The 18,468-nt window shown below is 46.3% G+C and overlaps 1 protein-coding gene across 5 annotated transcripts in view; it reads left to right on the top strand.

The window, feature by feature from the left end:
• The window catches only part of LOC141103311 (myomegalin-like), a 716,510-nt gene that overhangs the window by 677,563 nt on the left and 20,479 nt on the right, over positions 1 to 18,468 (top strand). The window lies entirely within an intron of this gene.

Genomic DNA, 18,468 nt, shown 5'->3' with positions numbered 1-18,468 from the left:
TCCAATAGCGAAAAAGGTTGGGGCACTTCCAGAGCATATGCAAAAGGTCACCATTGTCCCTCTGACATTTTGGACATAGAGGTGAGTCACGTACCCCCCATTTGTAGAGACGTACCGGAGTCCTGTATGCCCTGTGTAGCAAATAAAGGTGGGAAAGCTTTTGAGAGGCAGATACCGAGACCAGGGAAGCAGATGCGAGGCAAATGTTCCAGGTCTCCCCATCCATGGCTCCCACATCTTCCTCCCATTTGTGTCTACATGGTAAATTGTCTGGGTCTTGAATTGTATTAAGAAGCATATTATAACATCTAGAGATCATGCCCTTCTTTTCTCCTTCCATTAGGATCCCTTGTATTAGCGGGTGGTCTATCAACCTGAGTTCTGTTTGTCTTGACTGTGTCTGTAGTGCATGTCGTAGCTGCAAATACTTGTAAAATTAGTACGTGGTATGTCAAATTCCGCTTGTAGCTCCATAAATGATTTAAGGATAGTCCCCTTGAACATTTGTGCAATGTACCTTATGCCTGCCCTTTCCCAATTCCCGAAGCCTTGAAGTGTGTATAGCTCCTTAAAGTTTAGGTTTCGCCATATGGGAGTATGGGACAAATAGCCCTTTATCCCTAGCATCTTTTTAACGTAGGACCACAGGATTTTTAAAAGGAGTACCGTCGGAGCCCAAGTGTTTAAATATGGATAACCCGCCTCCAGACACTGGATATTATCATCAGTTATGGGGTGGAGGAGCCTGCGTATTGGATCTGACGTGTCCATTAGTCTCCAGCCCCCCAGTTGTTTCAGCTGGGAAGCAAAGTAATAAACTCTAGAATGAGGTGCCGCTAACCCCCCCTCTTCCTTAGTATATTGTAGTGTCGGTAAGCTGATTCTTGCCATTCTTTTACGCCATATAAGTTCTCTGAACTGGGAGTCTATTCTATCAAACCAGCGTTGGGGGATCCAGATTGGGTCGTTATTAAAACTGTACAGTAATTGGGGGGCCCATACCATCTTTATTAAATTGATTCTACCTACTATGGATAAAGGCAGTTTACACCACGCATTCGATTTATCCCGAAATTTAGCAAGCAGAGGAAGCAAGTTAAGGGATATGTATTGAGAAACATCCGGAGATATTTGAATACCTAGATAGCGAAAGGAGGACACTACCTGCACCATTGCCGCGCACTCTGGAAGGGGGCTTGTAATGGGGTCTATTGGCATTAATAGCGACTTATTCCAATAAATGGAGTAGCCAGATAATGCTCCAAAAGCCTTAATGAGAGTCATCACAGCACTCAATGAGTTCTGCGTGTCACCTAAATATAGCAAGGGGTCATCAGCATATAAGGACACTACATCAGTACCCGAGGCACGCTGGAATCCCCCTATGTCACTGTCCCCTCTTATTCTCGATGCGAGAGGTTCCAAAGCCAGGGCAAACAGCAGGGGTGACAATGGGCACCCCTGTCTGGAGCCCCGGAACAGTGGAAAGGACTCAGATAATTTCCCATTCACACTAATCCGAGCCGATGGTTGGGCGTACAGCAATTTAACCCAGTTAATAAAGTTGGTGCCCAATAGGGATGAGCTTCGCGTTCGAGTCGAACCCATCGTTTGACGAATTACGAACGATATTCATGTGGCGCGTCACGGCCCATAATTCACTGCAGCATCCAAGTGCATTGCTGGCTGATGATTGGCCAAGCATGCACAATGACCCGCATGCTTGGCCAATCACAGCGCCGTCAGTAGAGAGAGCTGTAATTGGCCAAAGCCAGGGTGGCTTTAGCCAATTATGGCTCAGGGGGTTTAGAACACGCCCCACACTATATAAGGCCACCTTCACGGCGGCCCTGTGTAGTGTGTTCCGGGAGAGAGGGAGAGGGAGAGGGAGAGGGAGAGAGACATTTGAGTTAGATAGATTAGGCAGGACAGTCAGTGAGTTAGCTGCACTTACAGTGTATTGTGTATATATATGCATCCCAGGTGTTATATATATATATATATATATATATATATATATATATATATATATATATATATTAATTATATATTTTTTTATTTTTTTTTGTAATATTGGGGTATTTAGCTCAATTGATAAATGCGTTTTTAGTGCAGTGAGCCCACATCAGACAGGCGTTCTAGTTAAGGGCCTGGTAGCCCACGTTTATTAAACAGAAAAAACAAAAGCAAAAAGGTCCATTCAGGATTCCCACGCAGGGGTTTAACTTCATTAAGCACTCCAAAAATAAGGAAACATACCGAGCCACCTGGCTCTCTTGTCAGCAGTTCCTCTGCTTGCTCTCAACAGATTTGGCAATTCTTTACAGCCCCCTGGACTCACTGGCTTCCTCAGTCTCCCCAACTCTCAAGGCTGGCCAGCCTCTCCCAGTCCCTGGGCAAAGAATCCCCTTTACATAGGCTGCAGACTCCCACAGGGCAGACTGCTCTCCAGACACAGGTCTGTCTTCACACAGCAGTAGCAACAAGCTGCACACACTCCACCTTCCTCCTCTGTCTGCTCTCTCTAGCCCCTCGTTATATGGGCCGTGTGCACCTGGGCACACAACCTGCTGGCTCTCCATAAGGCCTGAACACAGGGTTAGAGATCCCATCCCACCCAAGTCTCTGCGGGATCTCCAAACTACAGAGCCCCATTGGAACATAGCAAAACCTGGAGAAAGCTGCGAACACAGTCTTCTCCCTTTCAAAGCTATGCTCTGTAGCACTGCAGTCTGCCGACATGCAGACTCTGTGTCCATTTTCCATCCCTTTTCACGGTAACAGGGACTCTCACTATTACAATATATATATATATACACACTGTATTCAGTTTAGCTAGATCCCTTCCTGTTTTCTTCCTACTGACAGGCAGGCTTGTCTTGTTACAGTATTTACAGCTACCTGAAGAAAATTGCTGGTGTTCTTTTGATCCTATTAGTACCACAGTCAGGCAGCTAGACTATTTACAGTTAGTGTAGTGCGTCCTCCTCACAGTGTTCAGTTAAAGCTACAAGTTAGATAGTGTGACCTCTGCACAGTGTTCAGCTAAAGCTACAAGTTAGGGTAGTGTGTCCTCCTCACAGTGTTCAGCTAAAGCTACAAGTTAGTGTAGTGCGACCTCTGCACAGTGTTCAGCTAAAACTACAAGTTAGTGTAGTGCGTCCTCCTCACAGTGTTCAGCTAAAGCTACAAGTTAGTTTAGTGTGACCTCTGCACAGTGTTCAGCTAAAGCTACAAGTTAGGGTAGTGTGTCCTCCTCACAGTGTTCAGCTAAAGCTACAAGTTAGTGTAGTGCGACCTCTGCACAGTGTTCAGCTAAAACTACAAGTTAGTGTAGTGCGTCCTCCTCACAGTGTTCAGCTAAAGCTACAAGTTAGTTTAGTGTGACCTCTGCACAGTGTTCAGCTAAAGCTACAAGTTAGGGTAGTGCTTCCTCCTCACAGTGTTCAGCTAAAGCTACAAGTTAGTGTAGTGTGACCTCTGCACATTGTTCAGCTAAAGCTACAACTTAGTGTAGTGCGTCCTCCTCACAGTGTTCAGCTAAAACTACAAGTTAGTTGTTTGTGAGCTCTGCACAGTGTTCAGCTAAAGCTACCTGTAGAAGGTTGGTGGTGTTTTCCTCATCCTATCACTACCGCAGGCAGCTAAATAAGCTACAAGTTCGTGTTTTGCGAGCTCTGCACAGTGTTCAGCTAAAGCTACAAGTTAGTGTAGTGCGTCCTCCTCACAGTGTTCAGCTAAAGCTACAAGTTAGTTTAGTGTAACCTCTGCACAGTGTCTAGCTAAAGTTACAAGTTAGGGTAGTGCGTCCTCCTCACAGTGTTCAGCTAAAGCTACAAGTTAGTGTAGTGTGACCTCTGCACAGTATTCAGCTAAAGCTACAAGTTAGTGTAGTGTGTCCTCCTCACAGTGTTCAGCTAAAACTACAAGTTAGTTTTTTGTGAGCTCTGCACAGTGTTCAGCTAAAGCTACCTGTAGAAGGTTGGTGGTGTTTTCCTGATCCTATCACTACCACAGGCAGCTAAATAAACTACAAGTTATTTTTTTGCGAGCTCTGCACAGTGTTCAGCTAAAGCTACCTGTAGAAGGTTGGTGGTGTTCTCATACTACAGGCAGGCAGTTGATTTTGCTAGCTGCAGTATCAGTATGTATATATATATATATATATATATATATATATATATATATATATATATATATATCCCAGCTTAGTGCAGCTACAGGCCACAGGGAGAGGCAGACAGTGACAAGCCAATAAAAGAGGGCAAGCAGGCTCTGTGTCTAGAGGCAACAGTGCTGGTCGTGGAGACGGTGCATCCTCATCAGCACGTGGCCGTGGGACACGCTTGGCCTTTTCTTAGGCAGCTGGCCGTGTTGAGCCGCAACATGCGGAAGACTTGGTCGAGTGGATGACCAAGCCATCCTCATCCTCCTCATCCTTTCTCACTCATGCTCAGGGTACTTTGGCAAAGCAGCTGCCAACACGGCCTCTTCCCTTGGCTCAATGGCATCAATGACTCCTTCCCTAGCCCCACCATGTCCTCCTGAGGAGTCGCTCGAACTGTTTGACCACAGTGTTGGGTACATGCTCCAGGAGGATGCCCAGAGTTTAGAAGGCTCTGATGATGATACTGAGCTAGATGAAGGCAGTAATGTGAGCACGGACAGAGGGGGTGCCCAAGAAGGACAGCAATCTGGCAGTCATGCTCCCCCTGCTGCAGCATACCGCCAGGTTTGCTCCAGTGATGAGGAGGGAGGGGATGATGAGGTCACTGACTCAACGTGGGTGCCTGATAGGAGAGAGGAGGAGGAGGAGGCACATCACCAACGAGGCAGGATGCCCTCCAGGGGCCAGCCTAAGGGCAGCACCCTGACTGCATCACACCCCAAAGCTCCGCATGTGCAGGGCGCTGCTGTCTCTGCGCGTTATTCCAAAAGTTCTTTGGTGTGGGCCTTTTTTGAGACGAGTGCATCAGATTGCACCGCTGCTATTTGCAACATATGTCTCAAGCGTATCTCGCGTGGCCAAAACCTCTCCCGCTTGGGCACCACATGCTTGACCATACATATGTTGACCTGCCATGCAGTTCGTTGGCAAGCATATCTAAAAGACCCACACCAAAGAACAAAGAGGACCTCTCCTTGCTCCTCATCAGCTGAGATCTCCAACCCCACTATACCTTCAGTCCTCTCTGAGACCTGCACTGAGAGGAATGAAGGTGTAGAATTAGGTGTGTCACAGCCAAGTACTTGTGGGCAGTCTGCTTCCGGTACACCGACGTCAGATTGTACCAGGCAAATTACCCTGCCCCAGCTGCTGCACCGCCGAAAGAAGTTCGCTCCCAGCCATCCACATGCCCAGCAGTTGAATGCTAGCTTGGCAAAATTGCTAGTACTTCAACTGCTGCCTTTTCAGTTGGTAGACTCTGCCCCCTTCCGTGAGTTTGTGGAATGTGCAGTTCCTCAGTTGCAGGTACCCAAATGCCACTTTTTCTCACGGAAGGCAATTCCGGCTCTCTACCGGCATGTGGAAGGCAATGTCTTGGCCTCGCTGGACTGGGCAGTCAGCGGTAAGGTGCATATTACCGCTGACTCATGGTCCAGCAGGCATGGACAGGGACGTTACCTAAGTTTCACTGTGCATTGGGTGACTCTGCTGGCAGCTGGGAAGGATGCAGGACAAGGTGCAGTAGTGTTGGAGGTTGTTCCACCACCACGCCTCCAAAATGCCACTACTAATGATTGTGACACACCTCTCTCCTCCACCCCCTCCTCTTCTTCTTCCTCCATGGCCTCTTCCTGTGCTTTGTCCTCGGAACCAGCGGTGCTCTGTAGCCGTTCAAGGGGCTATGCAAGTATGCAGGCCAAAAGATGCCATGCGGTGCTTGAGCTGGTGTGCTTGGGGGACAGGAGCCACACTGGGGCAGAAGTTCTGTCAGCTCTGCAGGGGCAGGTTCAGAGGTGGTTGACGCCACGCCAACTTAAGGCAGGAATGGTGGTTTGCGACAATGGCACCAACCTCCTCTCTGCCCTCCGACAGGGACAAATGACCCATGTGCCCTGTTTGGCTCACGTCCTTAACTTGGTGGTGCAGCGGTTCTTGGGCAGGTACCCGGGCTTACAGGATGTCCTGAGGCAGGCCAGGAAAGTCTGTGTGCATTTCTGCCGGTCACATAATGCCAGTGCTCAGCTGGCAGACCTCAAAAAGGAGTTTAACCTGCCCAAGAACCGCCTAATCTGTGACATGCCCACCAGGTGGAACTCAACGTTGGCCATGCTGCAGCGACTGCACAAGCAGCAGAGGGCCATCAATGAGTACCTGTGCGACTATGGCACCAGGACCGGGTCAGGGGAGCTTGTTTTTTTTTCCCCACACCAGTGGGCCATGAACAGGGATGCATGCACTGTCCTGTCACCATTTGAGGAGGCCACGAGGATGGTGAGCAGTGACAGCGCATGCATCAGTGACACTGTCCCCCTTGTCCACCTGTTGGAGCACACGCTGCGTGGAATAATGGACAGGGCACTTGAGGCAGAACAGAGGCAGGAAGAGGAGGACTTCCTTAGCTCTCAAGGCCCCCTTTATCCAGACAGTGTTCCTGCGTGCCCGCCGATCACACAAGAAGAGGAGGAGGAGGAGGAGGATTGTGTCAGTATGGAGGTGGAGCCTGGCACTCAGCATCAGCAGCAGTCTTTAAGGAATCAGTCCCAAAAAACACATGGACTTGTACGTGGCTGGGAGAAGGTGGCCGCGGACCATGTCGTCCTTAGTGACCCAGAGGACTCCGGACCGAATGCCTCAGCAAACCTACGCTGCATGGCCTCCCTGATCCTGCAAAGCCTGCGTAAGGATCCTTGTATTCGTGGTATCAAGGAGAAGGACCAATACTGGCTGGCAACCCTCCTTGATCCACGTTACAAGGGTAAGGTTGCAGACCTTATCTTGCCATCGCTGAGGGAGCAGAGGGTGAAACGTCATCGGGAGGCCTTGCAGAAAGGTCTGTGCAACGCGTTCCCAGAGACTGGGAGGTTACAAACTCCTGTTTCTGGACAACGTGTTGCTGAGGCTTGGGTCAGTCAAAGAAGGAGCGGTGGAGAAGGTGGCCGTCTGACCGATGCGTTCAGACAATATTTTAGTCCGCAGCCCCAAGGTATGATCGGTTCCAGCAACCATCGCCAGCATCTGTTTTACATGGTGCAGGAATACCTAGGGGCAAGATCTGACTTGGACACCTTTCCCACCGAAAATCCTCTGGGTTACTGGGTCTTGAGGATGGATCACTGGCCAGAGCTTGCACAGTATGCAATTGAGCTACTGGCCTGTCCTGCATCCAGCGTTCTTTCGGAACGCACATTCAGTGCTGCTGGAGGCTTTGTAACCGATCACAGGGTGCGTCTGTCCACCGACTCGGTCGATCGACTGACCTTCATAAAAATTAATCAGTCTTGGATCACCACCAGCTACCAAGCACCTGATGCTGATGTAACCGAATAATTTTTTTCAAAGACTGCCTATGCTGATGCTGAGTGACTATCCTGAGTAATTATCCTCTTCTTCCTCAATGATCACGCTGATGGCTTGTAAGAACATTTTTGGTTCTGGGCGCCGCCACCAGTGCCTAAGGCCCAATTTTTCAGCCCCGGCGTGTAATTACAATTTTTGATGCAATACTTTGCAGCAGGGCTCGTTTCTGCGTTCCAACTAGAGTATCTGTGAGGGGTTACAGTGTTGTGGCACCAGCACCAGTGCCTAAGGCCCAATTTTTCAGCCCCTGTTCAACAGGGGCATGTAATTACAATTCTTGATCTAATATTTCACAGCAGGGCCCGTTTCTGCACCCACCAAGAGCGAGTGAGGACTTACAGTGTTGTGGCACCAGCACCACCACCATCACTAAAGGCCCAATTTTTCTGCCCCTGTTCAACAGGGGCATGTAATTACAATTCTTGGTCTAATATTTCACAGCAGGGCCCTGTGAGGGCTTACAGTGTTGTGGCCACAACAACACCTAAGGCCCAAATTTCTGCTGAGCAAACAGAAGGAGACAACAGGAAGTGAGATGAAATCTACCCCTAGGAAGGGAAATTCTCTCCTGTAAGAGTTAATATGGGAAAAACATTTCTCCTTTCCACTGATGCTTTATCACCAATCCTTGTTTCATGAAAAAACCCAAATTTTCAAAAAACATTTGTCATTGGGACAAAAAGTGAGGTGAAATCTTCTGAAGAGGAGCACGGGCAGCAAAACAAATGTCTCAGGGGTGATAACCCTTCCCTATGTTTTCCAAAAAGCTTAAAATAGATTTTTTGGCTGGAGCTAAACACGTTCAAAATGTACCCATTCCAAAATACCAACAGATTCTACCTAACAACAAACCTACAGTCCCTGTCTTGTTTGCACCGCCTGTATACTGCTGTTCAGAGTATAAAGGGCCTTTCCTTTTTTTAATTTGGGTGGGGGGTTCCCCTTAATATCCATACAGGACCCAAAGGTCCTCACTGATTTTCATCCATTGCCAGGACCCGACATTACATTAAAGCGACAAGCAGTTTTAAATGACTTCTTTTCCTTTAAAAATGTCATTTTGTGCAGGGACTGTTCTAAGCACGGGAAACACGTGCCACTTTACAGGCATACTATAGACACCCCCCCCCAGGTACAATATTTAAAGGAATATTTCACTTTTTTTTTTTTTTTTACTTTAAGCTTTATTAAAATCACTGCTCCTGAAAAAACGGCCGTTTTTAAAAGTTTTTTTTTGCATTGATACATGTCCGCTGGGGCAGGACCCGGGTCCCCAAACCTTTTTAGGACAATACCATGCAAATTAGCCTTTAAAATGAGCACTTCTGATTTTGAACGTTCGAGTCCCATAGACGTCAATGGGGTTCTAACGTTCGTGCAAATTTTCGGTCCGTTCGCAGGTTCTGGTACGGCTCTGGTAAGGCATAGTGGGTGTAATGCAAGGTAGATTGATAGGTGCCAGACACTTCCTGAATGCAAAGAGATTTATTGTCTCTTAAACAGAAATGGGGGAGAGAGGGTTAGGGCCAGGACACCCTTTAGTAGATGCAATGTTATTGGCAGACTCCGAGACTTCTATAGGCAGACAGCCATGCAGGGAAAGGCATCCAGCTAGACACCACGTCTGTATGTGTAGGGCTGCTGTCTCCCATGGCAACATCTTGTAACAGTTTCTAACAAAGGTTGCAATGAACTCCTTCACTTCTTCTACAATATCCTATTGTAGGACTCCACTCCGCTGAGCTCCCAGTCTTTCACTAGACTAACAGATACACTCGCCATTGGATCTCCTGAACTCTTCCAATCTTCTCACTCAGTATCTTCCTCAAGTGTCACCCCCGCGTTCCTGCTGGGTCCCTAGCTTGGCACTCACAGATACTCCTCAAGCGTCACCCTGCTGGCCTGCTTGTTCTGGTTCTGGTGCAAACCGAACCGGGGGGTGTTCGGCTCATCCCTAGTGCCCAGTCCTAAATGATCCAACACCTTCCACAGGTAAGGCCACTCGACATTGTCTGGCCTTATCTGCATCCAGTGAGAAGATCGCTCTATTCCCGTGTTATTAACAGGAATCTGTAAATTTAGAAAAAGTTTTCTGATATTTTGAGCCGTAGACCTGGTGGGTATGAACCCTGATTGGTCCCTGTGTACAAGTTTGTGTATCACTTGTGCCAATCTAGTGGCCAGCACTCGGGCCAATAGCTTGACATCGGTCGTGAGAAGAGAAATGGACCTGTATGGGTCGGGTAGTGTAGCTTCCTTGCCTGGTTTCAGTAATAGAATAATGATAGCCTCATTCGTAGAATCGGGCAACATCCCTGCCTGTAGTGCCTCGTTATATACCTTCAGTAGTGTAGGTAGTAATGTGCCTGCATATTTTTTGTAGACCTCGGACGGAAGGCCATCAGCCCCTGGAGATTTGTTGTTATGGGTTTGTGCTATTGCCATGGCTAATTCTTCCTCCATTAGTGGGGCATTAAGTAAGGTCGTGTCTGAGGCCCACAAATGAGGTAATGTACATTTTTCCAAAAAGCCCTCTATTTCAGTTTCTGTAGGTTGTACTTTAGATGAGTAGATATCCATATAAAATTTCCTGAAGATTGGTATTATTTCAGAAGTTTGTGTGTGGGTGACTCTCTGCTCATCACATATGGCCAAGATCATAGACGTGGAGCTCTGTGCACGCGCTAGAATAGCCAGCATGTGCCCAGTAGATTCCCCCTCTTCAAAATGGGTTTGTTGCAAGAAAAAGCATTTGTTCTCAGCTAACTGTAATGCCAGTTGTCTAAACATGGATTGAGCACCCAACCAAACTCTTTTGGTATCCTTTGTGGGATTGGCAATATATTTATCTTCAGAATCTTTAAGCGTTTTGCATACCTCCGTCTCCCATGCTTTTGTGTTAGTTTTGATCTGATTAATTGTGGTAATAAACTGCCCTCTTATATATGCCTTAGCTGCATCCCATACCACATTTAGGTGAGCTGAATGAACATTATCCTGAATAAAAAGTTTCAATCGTTCTCCTATGGGATCTGGCTCAGGAAACAGGGAGAGCCAGAAAGGATTAAGTTTCCAACTTTTGCGTTTGGCTACACTGGGCAGAGATATCATTACCCATAGTGAAGAATGATCGGAGACATGTCTATCATTATACCTTGATTCTACCAATAATGGGATGATAAAACTGTTACCCAGGTCCAGGTCTATCCTTGACAAGCTCCCATATGAGGTTGAACAGCATGAGTAGTGTTTCGTTAAAGGATGTCTTAATCTCCAAATGTCTGTCAATCCGAGCTCCTCAAGCAGGCCAGCAAAGGGTGTCTTTCCCTCTTTAATTGAGGGCAAATTAAGGGGAACCGGCAATTTATCCAGCCTGTGATTAATATAATTGTTATAATCACCCACTGCTAAAAGTGGTACATTAGAGGACTGGGCCATGAAATTTGCTAGGCAGCTGAGGACCTCGGATGAATAGGGCGGCGGTATATCTATTGCATCTATTATACAAGACAAACCTGAGACAGTGCATAACATAAAAATATATCTACCCTCCCGGTCCACAAGCTTTTGGGCACAGTGGAACTGAGTGTCACTATGTATCAGGACACTCACTCCCCTGGAATAAGCTGAGTGGGTGGAATGAATTTGGGGACAGTACGCCCGAGGGTTAAAGCTAGGTGCAGAGTCTGATGAAAAACGAGTCTCCTGCAGGCACACTATGTTAGCCCCTGTAGATTTGAAGTATCTGAGGACTGCAAGTCTTTTCACAGGGTTGCCAAGTCCTCTCACGTTCCAGGACACTATTTTCAGTTTTTCCACCATTTAGGGTGGGAAAGAATATGAGCGCATTCCTGTATCATTTATAAGTGTAGTGACAATACCCGTAGTCGTGGAAGTCCATGGCCGGAGGCCTGGTGGGCCAGAGAATAAAGGCTTGAACATGACAGGTGTATAAGTGGTGAGTTGTACACAGTCCAGTTTCATGGATGGCAAAGAACGAAGTTCTAATGGGTCAAAGTAAAGACATCTATGACAGTAAACCTTAAAATTACAGTTGGTTATTCCATATAAAATAACTTCAGAAGCCAACTGGGCTCCCCGCCAGGTTGGCAGTATAACAAACTGTCCCCATGCAACTGCTATGGGGGGAAGGCAGTGGAAACTCCCGATAAACCTAGAGGTTAGTTCGTACAGGGGTTTCACATCCGCAGCAGGTGCAGGGCACCCCGCTATGTAGGTAGGAAGTAGCTCAATTGTTCTCCTTCAGCCGCCTTGACTATAATTTAACTGAACAGTCAGCCGTTAATAAAGCATACAGAAAAGGATCCGGTGGCCCAAAGTTTAGGCCAGCAACAATGAGGAGAGGCTAAACAGGGGCAACTTGTAAACAGCATGTGAATCAACTCTCAGGCCGAAGCACCCCGTTGCGGCCTATTAGCTTTAAGTGCCCTCTCCTCCCGATCCAACCATTGTGCCGCGGAGGCAGGGCGGTCAAAAAAGTGGGTTTCCCCAAGTGCGACCAATCAAAGTCAGGCGGGATACAGCATAGCATATGGCAAGTTAAATTCTATCAATCTCTTCTTTACGTCAGTGAACTTTGCACGTTGTTTCTGAAGCTCAGCAGAAAAGTCAGGGAATAAGGATATCTTGGAGTTGTCTATGGCCATTGCACCTCCCATGATTCTGGCTTTAGATAGGATGGCATCTCTGTCCTTGTAATTAAGTTTAAAATGGAATGCACGGGGGTGGTTACCAGGAGGTAGCGGCCGGGATGGGACCCTGTGCGCGAAAAGGCTTCCTTGCCGAAAGTAGCAATCAGCCAATTTTCGATGAATGTGACCGGGTTTTTACCCTCCGCTCGTTCAGGGATGCCCAGGGCCCGAATATTATTACGCCTCATGCGGTTTTCTAAATCGAGGCGAGCTGCATGCTGGTCAGTGAAGTGACAAATATATTGTAGATCCCTCTGCATGAGGGCAATGTCATCTTCGATCGCACACACCCTACCCTCTATGGCAGCCGTTCGCTCTCTCAGTTTTTGCATGTCCTCTCTCACGAACGAAATCTCAGCTTTGATCCCTTTCATTTCATTTGTTAATGTAGAGATGGACAAATTTCAAGTAGTTACTGCTGAGAAAATATCTCTCAGGGTGGGTTCCATGCTGTCTGATGGTGGGGAGGTGGACTGGGGCCCAGCGAACAAGTCCCTTGTTGTACTCACTGCGTTCCAGTCCGGGGGATGATCCGCCGGCATCCTCCAATGGGACTGTGTCGTCTGCTTCCAACTGGCCCCCCACCGCTCCATCTGGATCAGATGGGGAGGGCTGCAGCTCTTTTGATGCTTTACTGCCATACAGAAGTCTCTGGGCTGCCTCCTTGTACTTTTCTTTAGATGAGCGCTGTGGTAAGGCGCCATCTTGGATCGGATCATCATAGAGGCCTCCGTTCTCCTTACCCCATTTTGGCATGGTTCCCAGCCGATCACTGAGTGGCAACACTGGCCACTAGGGTTGTGGGGCCGTTGCAGTTCGGTGTGGGCTTGTCGCCGGCTAGGATGGGTCGTTTGGAGGATTAATGCTCGGATTCTCGGCGGAGCAGAGGAGAAGTGCGACCGTCTACATGTTCTGCGTAGGCACGCCACACATTTTTTTATTTAAAATACACTTTAATTAATTTAAAAAAAGACAGTAAAGTTAGCCCAATTTTTTCTATAATGTGAAAGATGATGTTACGCCGAGTAAATAAATACCTAACATGTCATGCTTTAAAATTGTGTACACTCGTGGAATGGCGACAAACTACGGTACTTAAAAATCTCCATAGGTGACATTTTGAATATTTTTACAGGTTACCTGATTTGAGTTACAGAGGTCTAGTGCTACAATTATTGCTCTCACTCTAACGATCGCGGTGATACCTCACATGTGTGGTTTGAACACCGTTTACATATGTGGGCATGACTTAAATATGCGTTCGCTTCTGCATGCGAGCCCAGAGGGACGGGGCGCTTTAAAATAAAAAAATAAAAAATAAAAATTCTTATTTATTTTACTTATTTTTACAATGTCCCTTTAAAAAAAAAAAAAAATGATGATCACTTTTATTCCAATTACAAGGAATGTAAACATCCCCTGTAAGAAATAAGCATGACGGGTCCTCTTTATTGAGAGGTCTGGGGTCAAAAAGACCTCAGATCTCTCATTTACCTTTTAAAGGCAACAAAAATAAAAAAAATGACATTTTGCCTTTTAAGAGGGAAAAACAAATCATCCCTTTAGGGCTGAGAGGCGGAAGTTAAATCACTCCGGTCCTCCAACGGCATAGAGCCGTGTGGGGGCTATCTTTCCCTCACTCGGGTTCCTGTCTAATGATCGGGCGCACCGGATGGTTTCCTGGGTTACCGATGGCTCCGGCAAGCTTGGAAAACACTGGGAAGCGGTGGGAGGGGCACCTGTGCCCCTATAAAAAAGTGAGACCACTTTTATCTGAAAGCCGGCTGCCTGCTCCTAATAAAGATACCGGGGTTATGGCAGCTAGCTGCTGCCATAACCCCAGTATTTAACGTCAAAGTAATGACGTATATTTAGAGTTAGGCGGTCACCAAGTGTTAAACATTTTGTAGGCCATTGCTGGATTTTGCTTTTTGAATACTAGTTGCCTAGCTAAGTTTAATGCCCCGTAACCGGATTTTCCGACAACAAATGTTGGATGTGAGCTTGTTGGTGGAAAGTCCGACTGTGTGTATGCTCTATCGAACATTTGTTGTCTGACTTTCCGCCAACAAATGTTGGCTAGCAGGTTCTCAAATTTTCCGCCAACAAAACTTTGTTGACGGAAATTCCGATAGGGTGTACACAAGCTCGGAATCAAGCAGAAGGAGCCGCACTGGCTATTGAACTTCCTTTTTCTCAGCTCGTCGTACGTCACCATGTTCCCACATTCGTAATTGTTGACCAACATTTGTGTGACCGTGTGTATGCAAGACAAGTTGGAGCCAACAACCTTCGAACAAAAATCCACGGTTTTGTTGTCAGAAAGTCCGAATGTGTGTACAAAGTCTGCAATACATTCTAAATCAGTGATCATGAACAAGTATGCAGATCAAGAAATCTGAGTTTCATCTGCCCTCATTATCTGCATGCATGTTTCAGATAAGTCACCCAGAAAATATTTATACCAAAGACATCCGGGCAATTAGCATTTTGAGACATAGGTCAGCAATGAAAACACGATTTTATTGAAGCCAGAGATGGTCAGGTAACAAGCTTTTCTAAAAGAAGGTGAGCAATAACAGCCTTCTCATTCTTCGCAATACATCTGTACTTTAACCATTTCGCTGCCAGAACTGTTTTTACGTTTTTTGCACATATGGTTTAAAAATCATTTTAGGCCTAAAGATTACACAACACCGCTAAACATTATATATTTTCTAAAAGCAGACACCCTATAGAATAAAATAGACCACCAGTTTCAGTTTATGTCACACGTTATTACCGCAAAAGTTAATTTCAGTAAAAAACACACTAAAGTGAATTTTAGTGCAAACAAATGCAAAAAATGATCCACATTTTTGGTAAAATATACAAACCGAAGTTACACTGAGTAAACAGATACCCAACATGTCAAACCTTAAACTTGGGTGCACCCGTGAAATGGTGACAAACTTCAGTACCCTATATTTTTTATAGGTGATGCTTCAAAAGCCTCCTATAGGTATAATTTTAGTGTTACGGAGGAGGTCTGGTGCTAGAATTATTGCTCTCACTCTGGTGTGTGCGGCGATATGTAACACATGTATCGCAATCAATGTTTTCACGCATAGGCGGCCCTGATGCATGATTTACAATAAAATTTGTACATGCGTATATGTGGGGGTCCTCATATTTTTTGGGGGGGTGGGGGGATCTTATGTGCTTGGGTGTAACTTTTTTTTTTTTATCGCATGCCTCCTTTGGACTCCACTAAATGTTTTGCAGTGCAGATTGCATTGCAAACCATTACTTCCTGGATAAGCTAGCCAGGGCAGGGACAATGTCCGCTCTTCTCTTTCCCCTCCAGCCACCAACACCCACCATGCCCTCCCGGGCCCTCAGATGGTCAAGCAGAGGCCAGAAAACATTGTGCGGCGCAGGGAGGCGCCGGTACCTGGGGTATGCAGTGCTGCCGCCCGAATGCTTTCACCCGATAGGCAGGAGAACATACATTTCTGGGGTCCCTCGGTGGCTCTTGCAGCTCCCCTCCGCATGAGATAACCCCTTGGAGAAGCGCTCTCCCGAGGAGGTTACCTTGCGGGCGTGCTCCCAAGTCCTGCATTCAGCGTCCATAGAGGCCGAATGCAGGACTCGGCCCTGCCCCCCGACACCCGCGTCATTGAATTTGATTGACAGCAGCAGGAGCCAATGGCTGCGCTGCTATCAATCTATGCAATCAAGAGTTGGGAACCCATGGAGAGAGGGACGGCAGGGACGCGCCGACGGAAATTTGGGGCTCAGGTAAGTAAAACGGGGGGGGGGGGGCTAGGGGGCCGCTGACTGCAAAGTGTTTTTTCACCTTAATGCATAGGATGCATTAAGGTGAAAAAACACGAGCCTTTACAACCCCTTTAAGATTATAAAGTTTCTAGGGTAATACATACATTGGTTTTCTTTTGGAAATATTGTCTTGCAAAAATGATTTTATTTATTTTCTATGTAATCTTTAGACCAGGGGCGCTCAACCTTTTGAAGAGCGTGGGCTAGTGATTTGGTAACTGTTCATGGGCCACAATGAACTGAAATGGTTCAGAATTTCACATTTTTTTATTTTGAATAGCATAATGAAGATGTTAAACAACAATCAGGATCATCGTTTTCGGTGGGACCAATCCCCATTGGATGTTTACTTCACTATCAGGGTCTTTGCAGCCATCCCTTGAATTACCAAAACAAGGACTGTGGACTGTTTAAACAAACAACAACCAGGGAAGTATAATATCAAATAGTGCAGCGCTAAAATTAAAAACAGTCCATAAAGGAGATATAATGTCTTCATGTGCAAACGAACACCCGTAGAAAGAGACGTGGTTCAGGCAGCCCTCCACCAAAGGATAAGATGGCCTCTCACCTGGGGGAATGGACCCTTTAATTACAGAGGGTCAGATAACGCCTTATGGTTGTAATCATACAGGAGGCAGCATCCGTCAGGGTACAGGTGACACACACACCAACAAGACCACAGGGCTCCGTAATAAAACACTCCAATGGGGTCGGGACATGAAACAAAAAAAGTGGCAACAAATAGTGCTCTCTGTTTGCAAACAATTTATTTAAAATATTAAAAATGTGCACTCACATAGGTAGCACTCAATGTGTGCATGTAGGTAGTCAGATAGGAAAAACCTCCGTGTAGCTGTGTGGACGAGCGGCGGCCGCGGGTGACGTCACGGCGTATCCTCGTGTCTGGACGCGTTGCGTCCCAGTGGGCGGGGACTTCATCAGCAGATGAGGACACGTCGTGGGCACCCGCGCTATATGGAAGGTAAGTAACCATGACAACGGAAAAACATGGTGAAATCAGCTGATCGCTAAACCCGGAAGTCAGTCCGGACATGACCCCTCTTAGTAATTTGCAAAAAACGGAATACAATAATCCCACACACATTGCTGCTAAAGAGGGGGAGGGAGGGGGAGGTTTCTGGGAATGCAATAAGATGCATAAATCTAAAAGGAGAAGTACATAAAACTAAAATATATGGAATCAAAATGCCAATGGACATTTTAGAGTGCATAATAAATGTGACATATATGACAGTCAACCGCGGCTACCCTCATCCACACTGATCAATACTATTACAATATACCTAAAAATGACAAATATAATCAAACATAAACAATATTCAAACTAATACATTCTAATATTAAAAAATCAGCGATCTGATATAAAACAGTTGGTGTCAAAATCCACGTTTAACCCTTCAGGGCAGAGAACCCTGGTTTCAAAGATCCAATATGATTCTCTTTTACTCAATTGTCTTAGAAAATTGCCACCCCTCCAATGCCTAGTAACCCTTTCTATGCCCCAAAATTTTAGGCTTTTTGGGTTCTGATGGTGATGTAATTTGAAATGACGAGATACATTGTGAGTTTTGAGGCCTTTTTTAATATTATTAATATGTTCAGCAAGCCTCACGTGTAGGGGTCTCGATGTCCTCCCGATATACTGGAGCCCGCACCCGCACTCCAGCATATACACGACCCCTACCGTATTACAAGTTATCAGCTGTTTTATCTCGTATTCCTTATTTGTGGCAGATGCCAGAAACTTCTTTCTTTTCTTCAAGTTTCCCTTAGCATGTTTACAAGGGACGCATTTGCCACACGCATAGAAACCTCCCAAGAAGGAAAAAAGCCTATCAGAGCGAGAAACGGGAGGGTTGAGAACACTGGGAGCCAAACGGTCCCTCAATGATGGGGCTTTCTTATATATAAATTGGGGGCGGTCCGGTAAAACGGGACCTAAGATTCTATCCTGTTTTAAGATGGGCCAGTTTTTAAGAACTACTTTTTCAAAGGTGCGGTATTGCACATTGTAATCAAGCACCATCTTAAAATTATGGTTAGTTACCCCAGCCTCCTTTACGGTGTTAGAAACTAAACCATCCCTATCCATAGCTTTTACTCTCATAACCTCCTTCTCTAGCACTGATCGGTCATATCCTTTCTGTTCAAACCTAGAGGTTAGAATATGTGACTGCGAGATGAAATCATCATCATGAGTACAATTCCTGCGCAGCCTAATATACTGCCCCCTGGGGATGTTACACAACCAAGATTGATGGTGACAACTCCCCAGGGGGATGTATGAATTGCGATCGGTGGGCTTGAAATAATTGGTCATCACAAAGTGATCATGTGCAACACTAATAGTCAGATCAAGAAACACCACTTTTTCAGGGTCAATGGTCC

Source organism: Aquarana catesbeiana, linkage group LG07, assembly GCF_042186555.1.
Source record: "Aquarana catesbeiana isolate 2022-GZ linkage group LG07, ASM4218655v1, whole genome shotgun sequence".
NCBI classification, from domain to species: Eukaryota; Metazoa; Chordata; class Amphibia; order Anura; family Ranidae; genus Aquarana; species Aquarana catesbeiana.
This window is presented reverse-complemented; position numbering and strand designations above follow the sequence as displayed.